This window comes from Fistularia commersonii, chromosome 11 (assembly GCF_037954325.1).
Source record: "Fistularia commersonii isolate RoL2024-O1a breed Wild chromosome 11, RoL_Fcom_v1.0, whole genome shotgun sequence".
Taxonomy (NCBI): Eukaryota; Metazoa; Chordata; class Actinopteri; order Syngnathiformes; family Fistulariidae; genus Fistularia; species Fistularia commersonii.
This window is the reverse complement of record NC_141294.1, coordinates 17,172,253-17,184,095: the sequence shown is the minus strand read 5'-3', so window position 1 is coordinate 17,184,095 and position 11,843 is coordinate 17,172,253. Positions and strand designations below refer to the sequence as shown.

The 11,843-nt window shown below is 45.2% G+C and overlaps 1 protein-coding gene across 5 annotated transcripts in view; it reads left to right on the top strand.

The window, feature by feature from the left end:
• Positions 1-8,651: 8,651 nt before the first annotated feature.
• The window catches only part of ddr1 (discoidin domain receptor tyrosine kinase 1), a 23,087-nt gene continuing 19,895 nt past the window's right edge, over positions 8,652-11,843 (top strand). For 4 of the 5 annotated variants that reach the window (XM_086155447.1, XM_086155448.1, XM_086155446.1 and 1 more), the window contains exon 1: positions 8,652-8,907. The gene's annotated coding sequence lies outside the window, so the exon portion shown is untranslated. The remainder of the gene's footprint in view (positions 8,908-11,843) is intronic. The other variant, XM_086155451.1, reaches the window with a different exon arrangement.

Genomic DNA, 11,843 nt, shown 5'->3' with positions numbered 1-11,843 from the left:
ACACACACACGTCTGAAGTTACCAGATTAAAATTCTCTGGGGATTTTTCATTTGTAAGGGTGTTTCCTGTCGCTGAAGAGAACTTTTGAAACAAAAGATTTGGTGTGGTGTCAGGTGTGTGTGTGTGTGTGTGTGTGTGTATGTGTGTATGTGTGGACTGTAAAAAGCCCCCACCCGAGGTAATCTGGGCCCGTTCAAGTCTCAGCAAGACGCCAACCTAAGCGATGTGTGTGTTTGTCTGTGTGTGTGTGTATGTGTGTGTGTATGTGTGTGTGTTTTCACATCGCAGCTCATTCCCATGCCCCCCTTGCCGCCGCCGCCTCACACATTATGGCGGCCGGGCTTGTTTGTTCACGCCGCTTGCGATTCTGTCTGAATACACAAACCGAGCCAACGCAAACTGACAACCGCACAGCACCACCAATAATGATGCCTTTATGTCTGTGTGCGCATGTGTGTGTGTGTGTGTGTGTGTGTGTGCGCACGTGGTGGAGCGCGATTGAAGTCTCCAGTCACTGGGTTGTGCGTCCCTGTTTGTGAGTGAGTGTCCATGTGTCAATACATATTTTTAGCGCCACCTCTCACTGCTTTGCGATGCCACTCATTCACACCCCCACTCCCCTCCTCCTCCCCCTCTTCACCCCCCATCTCACCCCCCATCCCACCCCCCAATCTCACCCCCCCTCCCCATCCTGGTGTCTCTGATCAGCGCCAGCGTTCACTCTCACTGGTGGGAAAATTGTTCGGGCAACAGGCTGCACAAAAACTTTGCAGAGAAAAAAGAAAAGGGGGGGGGGGCTGATCTGACTCTGGTTGCTATGGCGACAAAGACCTTCAGGCAGAATTACCTCGGTAAATTAGGTCTGCCCCCCCATCCAACACCCACCCGCCCCCGCCCCGGCTCCTCCTCACCCTCGGGGTCAATTTGAATATTAATTGTGAAGAATGAAGGGAAAGCTATGATTGTTTGTGCACACACACACACACACACACACACACACACACGCCCGCCCTGGTTTAATAAATCCCCTGCGGTTGGGGTTTCAGGCTCGGCTGGAATTGTAAAGGAAACTTTAACTACAATGGTTTTTATGTAACAAGCTGAATGCAGTGTTTGTGTGTGTGTGTGTGTGTGTGTGTATACCAAGAGTACAGTTAGAGAAGAAAGGAGGTGTGGGGGGACAGGTGAGGTGAGGAGGGGGGGTGGAGGCAGTTTGAACAGTTGCAGAGGAGCCTCCCAAATACCAGAGCAGAGGCTGGTGTGTGTGTGTGTGTGTGTGTGTGTGTTGAGATGAATAGCAGGGGATTTCTGCTGGGGGGGGCAGAAACTCGACACTCAAAAAGAGTTTGCCCCCCCCATCCCACCCCTCCAACTCCTACAGCCTCGAGGAAAAGGAGGCACAAGTGCAGCTACAGCTGAGAAGGTCTGTGGAGACCCTGAGGAGTGTGTGAAGGGTCATCTGGAGCACACACACACACACACACACACACGAAAACACTACGCTGACACACTTCATGAATGACACCATGTAGTTCCTCAATCCGGTTCCATAATGTTTATCTTACATTGTTTTAGGGTTTTATCCGGGTGTGGCAGCAGTGTGTGTGTGTGTGTGTGTGTGTGTGTGTGTGTGTGTGTGTGTGTGAGTGTGTCTTCGAACACCACCTGCTTTTTATTTGCAAGACAAATCGTCCTCCCGTCCCACTTCGGTCTTAAAACCCAGATCTGTCATCGAGGACGATTTAATCATCCAGTAAATAGTTGTGTCTGATTGGTCGGCTGACATGACATCATCAGCAACTATAATAATAACATTAGAAATGACAACAACAACAATAACGGTTACAACTGTCTTAAATTATTACAACAATAATAAAAAGTTACAACTGTAATAAGTTATTACAACAATAATAAAAGGTTACAACCGTAATGTAATAACAGTAATAAGAGTTAATACAGTTATAAAAACAATTTAACACAACAAAAACAAAGAAAAAGAACAAAAATAGCAATAAAATAATTGTGTTAAAATTTTAAATATCAGCAACAATGATAACATAATAACAACAATAATAGAAGTTATTACAACAAAGACAAGTGATAATAATAGTTGTAATAGCAACATTAAAAATTATGTCTACAATTACAGTAATAACAATTATAATGGTTATAGCAATACTAATATTAATACTAATACTAATACTAACATAGCAACACTACTTTTAAAACAACAATGATAACAGCAGTAATAATAATAACAGATCTAACAGTAATATGTTATGACAATAATAGTAATGATCATAACGACAAAATTAAGTGATAAAAATCATTGTAATAACAACAAAAGTAACAACTACTACAAAAATAATACTGATAAAAACAGTTAATTCCAATTATAAAATTATCACAATTATAATCGTTCAACAATAACCATGATAATAATAACAATCAACAATAATGGTTAGAAAATAAATAGCGATAACAATAATCACCCATTAAATTAAATTGACCTTAGTGATTGTTAGCTTTAACTTTCATTAATTTTATCTTTCTTTTTTACATATTAATCAACTGGACACAGTTTTTTTCAGTGTTTATTGAGAATATTACGTGATGTCCGATTTTCATAACCTGGTGCTGTTTCTGCCGAGATATTCTCTCACAGAAAACAAGCGCATTTTTCTCCCATCCTTCCCCAGGGCAGAATCTGACCTTTCAGCCCCCCTGACACACACACACACACACACACACACACACACACACATACACACACTTCCTCCTGAATTTTAAGGTCATTTCAATGAATTTCTCCTTAAATTCCAGGCCGTTTGCTGCTGCTTTCAAGGTCAGATTCAGGGTTCTCTTGCCAGCCTGTCACTGAACTTCAAACACACATTTGTGCTCTGTTGTGTGTGAGTGTGTGAGTGAGCGTGAGTGAGTGCGCATGTGTACGTGTGCGTGTCAGAAGAAACACCGCCGACCATCCGAAGCATTTATTGATTATTGGCAGTGCAGCAACGTTTGCAATGCAGATTCATCCTGAAGGATTTACTTTCTGCAAGGGAATCTTCAGCTGTCAGGGTGTGTGTGTATGTATATGTGTGTGTGTGTGTGTGTGTGTGTGTGTGTTTGCGCAGATGCATCTTTTGCATTTGTGAGATAGTTTATCTGTATGTGTATTTGTTAGAGATAGATGGTGTGTGTGTGTGTGTGTGTGTGTGTGTAACTTCTGCATATGTGAGATAGTTTGTATGTATGTGTATTTGTTACATAGCTAGGGTGTGTGTGTGTGTGTGTGTGTGTGTGAGAAATGCCTGCGAGGAGTTCTATCCCATCTTTCGGAGCTTTCTAAAACTTGCTTGAAATTTGGAAACTTGGAGAAAACTGTTTGAGTATTTAGAAATATTTTCTTTGTTATTGATTCGTCAGGAGTGATGAAGTCACATGACCTGGTCACATGACCGGGTCACGAGATCTGTTCACGTGAGCGTTTGACGGGTTTGAGAAGCTGCTCTGGATTTTTTGTGGACTGTAATTTCTGGACTATTAGGCGCGCCTGAATATAAGCCGCAAAGGCTAAAAATAACTAAATTAATATATGTTTACATATATAGGTACTTTTTTTTTTACTTTGAATTACATACATACCGGGAACATCGATAAAGTCATCTTCTTCAGCGTCGGAATCAGAATTTCATAGTAATTTAATCGGTCCGATGTGATGAGGGTAAATGTTTTGGCGGTGAGAGTGTGTTAACCCCCCCAAAAAATCCAGAAATGAGCCACATCGGTAAAAGTGTGTGAAAAAGTAACAGCTTATAGTCCAAAAATCACGTTACTTTAAATGTCCGCGTTACCTGGAGAATTTTGTGTACTGCGTCTGCTCCGGTGTACTTATACCTTCTTCTGACTGAATCACAGTACTCTCACTGTACTTCAAATATCCTCATCCTGCCTCATAAGTACTTTGGTCTTTTACACTTGATTTTTAATTATTGTTTTATCATCATTATTATGAGTACTACTAGCAGAAGATACAGTAGTAATAGAAGTCATAGTAGTAATTGTAGTATTAGCAATAGCAGTTGTAGAAATAGAATTAGCAATTCTAATAGTGGTAGTGCATTTAGAAGTAGAAGTAATAGTGATAGTAGTATGAGTAGTAGTTATCGTAGTTGTGGTAATAATAGTTGTAGTCGTTGTAGCAGTAGGAGTACTAGTTATAGTAGCAGTAGTAGAAGTAGAAGTAGTGGGAGAAGGAATATTATTAGTCGTATTAGTAGTAGTTGTCATATTATAATATTAGTAATATAAGATAATACTTTATTGATCCCCATAGGGGAAATTTTGTTTGTCACAGCAGTGCATCAATAACAATATAAATAAATGTACATTTCAATAGAAGAAACAATTAAAAGGACAAAGGCAAAGACAGGAACAGATAACAGAATGACAACAAGGATAAAAATAAACAGGATGAGAATGAAATAAAAAGAAGGATAAAAATAGATAACGGAATGACGACAACATCAACAAGCTTAGAAATAGAAAAGAAAAATAGAAATAGTAGTAGTAATAATAATAGTTATAGTAGCAGCAGAAGCTGTAATATTACATTACATTACATTGCATTTGGCAGACGCTTTTATCCAAAGCGACTTACAATAGAGGGCATAGGGACTGCAAATACACGATGCACAGGAAATATACAGAACAGTAAGCTTGGGTTAGTGAGGGTTTTTTTTTTTTTTTAATGGACAGAGACACACAAACGTACACACACACACACACACACACACACACACTGCATAGCCTAACTTGCTGCCAACCTGATCTGGGGCATCAGCGCGGTAAAAAGTCCTGAAAGAGAAACGTTTTTACCTGTTTCTTGAAGGTTGAGATAGATGATGCTAGTCTTGTTGCTTCTGGTTGCTACTAATAGTAGTTTTAGCAGTAGAAGTAGTAATAAAGTACTTGTAGTAATAGTGAGTGGATGTTTTGACCTGGTAGTTCAGTTCACCTGTTTCATCCTGGACTTTGGTGAACTGTCATGTGACCATTGGGAGGGGGGTGAGGGTCATGTGACTGGGCGGGGGGGGGGCAAAGGTCATGTGACCCAGGAACGTCAGGGCCTTCAAACGACAACCACGACATGGATGAAGAGGAGGAGCTCCTCGCCTGCTGCACCCTCTTCTTCACCTCCGCTGGCATTCCTCACAGGATCAGACCTGCTCTCTGCACACAGCCGGGGGGAAGAAGAGGAGGAGGAGGAAGAAGAAGAAGAAGAAGAAGAGGAGGAGGGAGTAGGTTCACTGACAACAAAACAAAACTTCCTTTATTCATCTGGGGGGGAAAAAAGAAAAAAGAAAAACCGGAGCGAGACGAAGAGTCGCGGAGGCGAGGAAGAGGAGGGAACACAGAGGAGAGAGGAAGAGAAGGGGTTATAATTGGCAGCGGTGGGATCTGCCATCGCCACGGCAACCAACAAAGCAGTGCCAGTCAGACAAAAGAGGCCAGAGGACCGGACGGAGAAACTCCAGTTAGCGAAAACTCAACAACTCCCATAGTCAAGTCTGCGTGTGTCAGTGTGTGTGGTTGTAGGTGTGTATCTGTGTGCATGTGTGTGTTTTTGTGAAGATGTGTGTGTCTGTGTGTGTCTCCATGTGAGTTCATGTGTATGTTTTCTGTTCTGGGGTTCTTGTGTGTTTCTGTGCCTGTGTGTGTGATTGTGTGCATGTGTGTGTCTGTTTGCATCTGTGTGTGTATGTGTGCACCTTGTTTGTGGGCATGTGTGTGTTGTGTGTTTGTGTCTTTGTGCTTGAGTGTGTATGTGTGTCAGTGTGTGTGTCCAGGCCTGTGTGGTTGTCTGTTTTTGTATGAGTGTATCTGTGTGCATATGTTTGTGTGTGTGTGTCTGTGTACGTTTTTGGGAACATGAGTGTGTCTGTGTGTGTGTGTCTCTCCATGTAAGTTCATGTGTGTACTTGTGTGTGTCTGTGCCTGTGTGTTATTGTCTGCATGTTTTTGAGTGCATGCATGTGTGTGTATTTCTGTGTGTGTGTGTGTGTGTGCATGGGTCTGTGTGGTTGTCTGTTTTTATATGAGTTTATGAGTGTATCTGTGTGTGTGTGTGTGTGCATGGGTCTGTGTGGTTGTCTGTTTTTATATGAGTTTATGAGTGTATCTGTGTGTGTCCGTGTGTGCATTTTTGTGAAGATGTGTGTCTGTGTGTGTCTCCATGTTAGTTTGTGTGTATTTTCTGTTCTTGTGTGCTTCTGTGCCTGTGTGTGATTCTCTGCATGTTTTTGTTTGTGCGTGTCTGTTTGCATCTGTGTGTTTGCATGTGCGTCTGTTTGTGCATGTTTGCATCTGTTTGCATCAGTGTGTGCATGTGTGCGTCTGTGTGTGTGTATGGTTGCGTCTGTGTGTGTTTGCATGTGCGTCTCTGTGCCTTTGTGTGTGCGTATGTGTATACTGTATGTGTGTGCATGTGTTTTTGTGTAATTCTGTGTGTGTGTGTTTGTGTGTGCATGTGTGTGTATGCTTGTCAGTGTGTGTGTCCATGTCTGTGTGTATGGTTGTCTGTTTTTGTATGTGTGTGTGTGACTTTCTGCACGTTTTAGTGTGTTTTTCTGTGCCCGTGTACTGAATCTGTGTGCATATTTTTTTGTGTATTTCTGTGTGAGTATCTGTGTGTGTGTGTGTGTGTGTGTGTGTGTGTGTGTGTGTGTGTGTGTGTGTGTGTGTGTGTGTGTGTGTGTGTGGAGAGGCCGCCACAGGGAGCGTATTCATCAGATGATATCTGATGAAAACAGGAGAACGTGAGGAAACCATAATGAAGACCAACAGTTTCCCAATCGATAACAAACCTTGTGATCGTCTCTTTGATCCCAAACAATCAGATCAATAGCTGATCGGCATCTGACGAACATTCAGAAAGAGAAACCGGTTGAGAGCCGGTGAATGTCAATAAAAGATGAAAAAGACTGGAGAGGAGAGCATTGAACACACACATACACACACACACACACACACATGCACACACACACATGCAGCATGCGATTATCCAGGAATCAAAGCTGAAGAAACAGCAAGACTTTAGAAACACAAAGAAAGTTGGAAAGCAAAGGGTTGCAGGAGGAGGGGGTTCAACGGGGGGGTCATCTGGGTTGGGGGGGCCATGGGGGGCACAGTGGGGGGGCGGAAGAGTTCAGAAAGGAAGGGTCCTCCTGAAATATTTGTGCAAATCTGATTTTCCACAAAAATGTTTGAAGACATTTAAGAAAAAAACTGGATTTAATAGATTTTATTGAATCTGATTGATCAACTGGTTTAAATCTGGTGGTAGTTTAGCTGGATTTTATCTGATGGATGAAAAAAAATTGTATTAAATCCACCTCAGTAGATTAAATATGATGGCTTGAATTAGCTGGATTTGATAGCACACATGAAGTCTTGTGGATTTAATCTGATTGTCTGATTAAATCAACTGCTTTAAAAAAATTGATTGAAGTGGCCAGATTTAATTGAATTAAATATGTTGGAGTAAATCAGATGGATTTAATTCTGGTATTCTGGTGGATTTAATAAATTGCAGGAAATGTGATTTAATGAAATGGATTAAATCGACTGGTTTAAATCTGGGGGTAAATTAGCTGGATTTTATCTGATGGATTACATAGATTGTATTGAATCAGCCGTATGAAATTTGGTGGATTCAATGAAGCAGATTAAATATATGGTGGTATAAATTAGCTTGACATAATCTGATTGATTATATCAACTGGAAATAACTTCAAAATAGTCTTAAAATGACTAATAATACAGATTGACATAATTTCACCCTCAATTATAAAGCTTCAGAAAATATTCTAGAAATAGACTGAAAAGAAACTACAGTGCGAAAAAAATAATCATTCTGATTGCCTGGAAACAAAGGTCCATGAATTTACTCATCAATCTGCTGCAGGTCTCCAAACTAATCGATCGAAGGTGATCAACAAGGTGATCAATTGGTCAACAATCTGAAAAAATCATGTTTTTGGTCAACCGGATATCACAATCAAACGTCCATGAATTTATTTATGAATCTGCTACAGGCCTTTAAACTATTTGATCGAAAGTGATCAACAAGGTGATCAATCGATCAACAATCTGAAGGAAAAACGAGATTTCAGTAAACCGGAAGTCAAATTCAAACCCGCGAGAATAAAAAAAATAAAAAGTCATCTGAAACCCGGAAGTGAGCGCAGGTGTACGGAGGCTCCTCGGTACCCGGATGTTTGAGGACAAATGGAAGGAAAGTTTCTTCTCCGGGCAAATGGGGTTATTTGCCGGGTTATCTGCCAGTTCACCTGGGATATATACCGGATAAACGGCGTGATTTCCGGGATAACCACATTTATTCCCCGGGATTCTATCCCGGGTCACCGGGCGCTGGTCCCCACTCTCTCCGCCGAACGCCTGAAAATCCCGACGTTCCAGTAAAAGCGACGTCACTGCTGTTGTTAGTTTAAGTCCCGCCCCCAGACGCCTCTGATTGGCCGTCGTGCCAGCTAGAATATTCAATCAGACACCTTGCTCCGCGCCGTGATTGGACGCAGCCGGTGCCGTTATGTAAATGAGCACCTGGTGGCCCCCCCTCCCCCAGCCCGGCCCGAGGGGGGGCCGAGCAGGATCCCGGTCCGTCCGCGGCCACGCATTTCCCCGGTCGTCTCCTCCCGACGGCGGACCATTGTTTACCGGAACGCCGGTTTTTCGTCGAGAGCGGATTATTCAATTCTCCGGGAGGTGGCGGCGGTGGGGGGAGCTCGTCGGAAGCCGCTCCCCCCACTTCCCCCGGGACCGCGTCAGTCCAGCCGGCGGCCGCGTAACTTCGCACCGGAGACCCACCGACGCTCCTCCCGGTAAGTTTCGGCTTCAATTTTTATCCTCGACCGGGGAGAACGGCACGCGCACACGCACGCTCGCCACTGTTTGCGTGTGTTTGCGGGCGTGTGCGAGAGCGCGTCCACTTCGCACCCCCGTGCGTGTGGCGTCTGTTAGTCTCGCTGGACGGCGGCCCGGAATGCACGCACGCGCGGCGGAACGTGTCACGACCGCGGTGTCCCCCCCCCCCCCTTCGTGCGTGTCACCGCGTGCGTGTGCGTGGGGGACATAAAAACGCACCCCCGGTGTCGCGAGACACCGGCGGGTCAACCTCGGTTCGGGCGTGCGCGAGTGGAGACGCTCAAATAGTGAGAAGCACACAGTCACACGCACGCGCGCGTGCGCAAGGACCTGGGCAAACACACACTGAAAATTGAACAGGCGCACACACGCAGAGAAAACTAAACACACACATAAACCTGGGCAAACACACACACACACACACACACACACACAGTGACTCTCAAATCTGGGTACACACACACACACATAGAAACACACACGCACACTGAGAAAACTAAACAAACGCACAGCATGGTCCAATCTGGATAACTCAGATACACACACACACACACACAGCCAGACTCAAATCTGAATAGCACACAAAAACACACTGAAAAATAACACACACACACACACACACACTGAAATTCTCAAATCTGGATAACTCAGAAACACACACAGGAAACTAAACACACACACACAGGTTCTCTCAAATCTGGGTAACAAACACATGCACAAACACACAGACACAGGCGGACACAAGCCTGGGCAAACACACACTGAAAACTTAACATCTACATACACACACACACACACACGCGCACAAATCTGGGCAAGTGCAGAAATGTGAACACACACAGAAAAGCGAACACAAGAACACACACACACTTTTCTGGAAGAAGCTAATAGACATCAAGATGATTGACAATTTTGACCTCAGGAGGTCCATCCTCCCTCCGTAAGCCGTCAAGAACCGACCAGAACTTTCTTGAGCCATGAACCCTGTGTGTGTGTGTGTGTGTGTGTGTGTGTGTGTGTGTGTGTGTGTGTGTGTGTGTGTGTGTGTGTGTGTCCATCAGCTGAAAGTCCAAAGCTCTGCAGGAAACCAGCAGTGACCGGAAGAGTCACAGCGAGGAAACTACAAAAATGGTGTCCGTAAACACGTTAGATTTCTACCTCCTCCCGCTCCTGCGCTGATCAATAAGATGATCGAAGCAGGAAGTGAATGTTTGCGACGGAGATGGAGGTTAGGTAGAGCAGGTGTGAGGTGGCGGCGGGAGGCCCCGCCCCCTCCACGCTTCACCCTGTCAATCATTGACCTCGCTTTTTGTCTCTGCGGTCTGGTTTCCGTGGAAACGACCCCTGTTCCCCCGGCCGACAAAGGGCCGGTTCTCGGCAGCTGCGGGTCTTTGTGGAGAATCAGCAGAAGAACCATTCTGATGCTAAAACTGTAAAGTGTGTGTGTGTGTGTGTGTGTGTGTGTGTGTGTGTGTGTGTGTGTGTGTGTGTGTGTGTGTGTGTGTGTGTGTGTGCGCGCGTTTCTGCCCTTCCTATTACTTTGACCCTCTTATCGCTAACTTTCATCATTGTTCGATCTACTAATGGATTGTTCTGGAGATCTGCCCCCCTCCTTCTAGCAACACACACACACACACACACACACACACACACACACACACACACACACACTCTGACCCTTTGAACTCTGCGTCCTGTCAATCACACTTCAGAGTCATTTATCATTTTGAAATGTTAGTTGTGTTTTGTTTTCTTTAACTTTCAAACATAAAGATCAGTGGATCAATGAATTGGGTCCTGTCCCGTCTTCCTCCCTGCCGTCTGCTGATTGGCTCCCGGGAGGAGCAGGGGGCGGAGCCTCACCCGGGGGCGGTTCTGTCGGAGCAGAGAAGAGCGAGATGAACCACACTCCTAGAAACCCAAGGGGTCAGAGGTCACGGGTTGGAACCGCCGTCTCTACGAGGCTTTAGACGACGCGGAACAGACTCTAGAACTCCGATCCGTCGGTCCCAACGTGGCGAGGAGCCGTGGAGGCTCCCCTCCATCGCACCGACGCGCTAACGTTCCCATGTCCCTGCGAAAGCCCCGTGACCAGCTCTGCTCTCGGATTGGGTCCCGCAGTGGGGCGGGGGCGGGGCTTAGGACAACTCCGCTGGGCGAGCGCGGGACGGACTCTGCATGTCGGGACTGGCCTGGAAGAGCAAGGAGAAGCTCGCTCTGCAGGAGATCGGTGAGGTTCCCCGTCTGCGGTTCCTGGTCGGGAACACGTCGGCGTTCCGTATCTGAGAACACGCTTCCTGTTAGCTTGTTAGCTGCTGTTTCATGGTTCTAAGCCAAGACCGGGTTCATGTTCATGTGCTGATATTGAATGCTGGCAGGAAAAGCCAGATCGCGTCCGTCGCTGCTTCTTCTGCTGGACCTACAGGGACCCGACAAGCGGGAACATCTGGAAGGTTCTGCAGGAGCGAACAGCTCCGCCCTGTGGATTCCATTCCACCGTGTCCTGCTGAGTTCGGGGGTTTCTCCTGGTCCTCCACCCCGAAGGTTCTCCGTCCGGGCGAGGAGAAAAGCTGACTTGATGAAACGAAACATTCTTTGACGGAATTGCGAAAAACTCAGAAAGGAAGGAGTCATCCATTTCATCAACTCCTCCTGAAAGCTGAGTCTTCGCAACTCGTCAGATGTCCTCAACATTTCCCAGAAGTGGGTAGCGCTTCCTCCACCGTGAGTCAACCCAGGCCCCCCAACACTCATCCTGCCACCTTTGTCCTCTGGAGAAAGTGTTTTTTTTTTTTTGATTTAATTTCTGCTCCTGTTGGGTGACTCACCTCTCCACCAGGGTAGAAGAAGAGGGAGGAGGCGCATTAGCGCTCCCGTGTGAAAACACACCAAA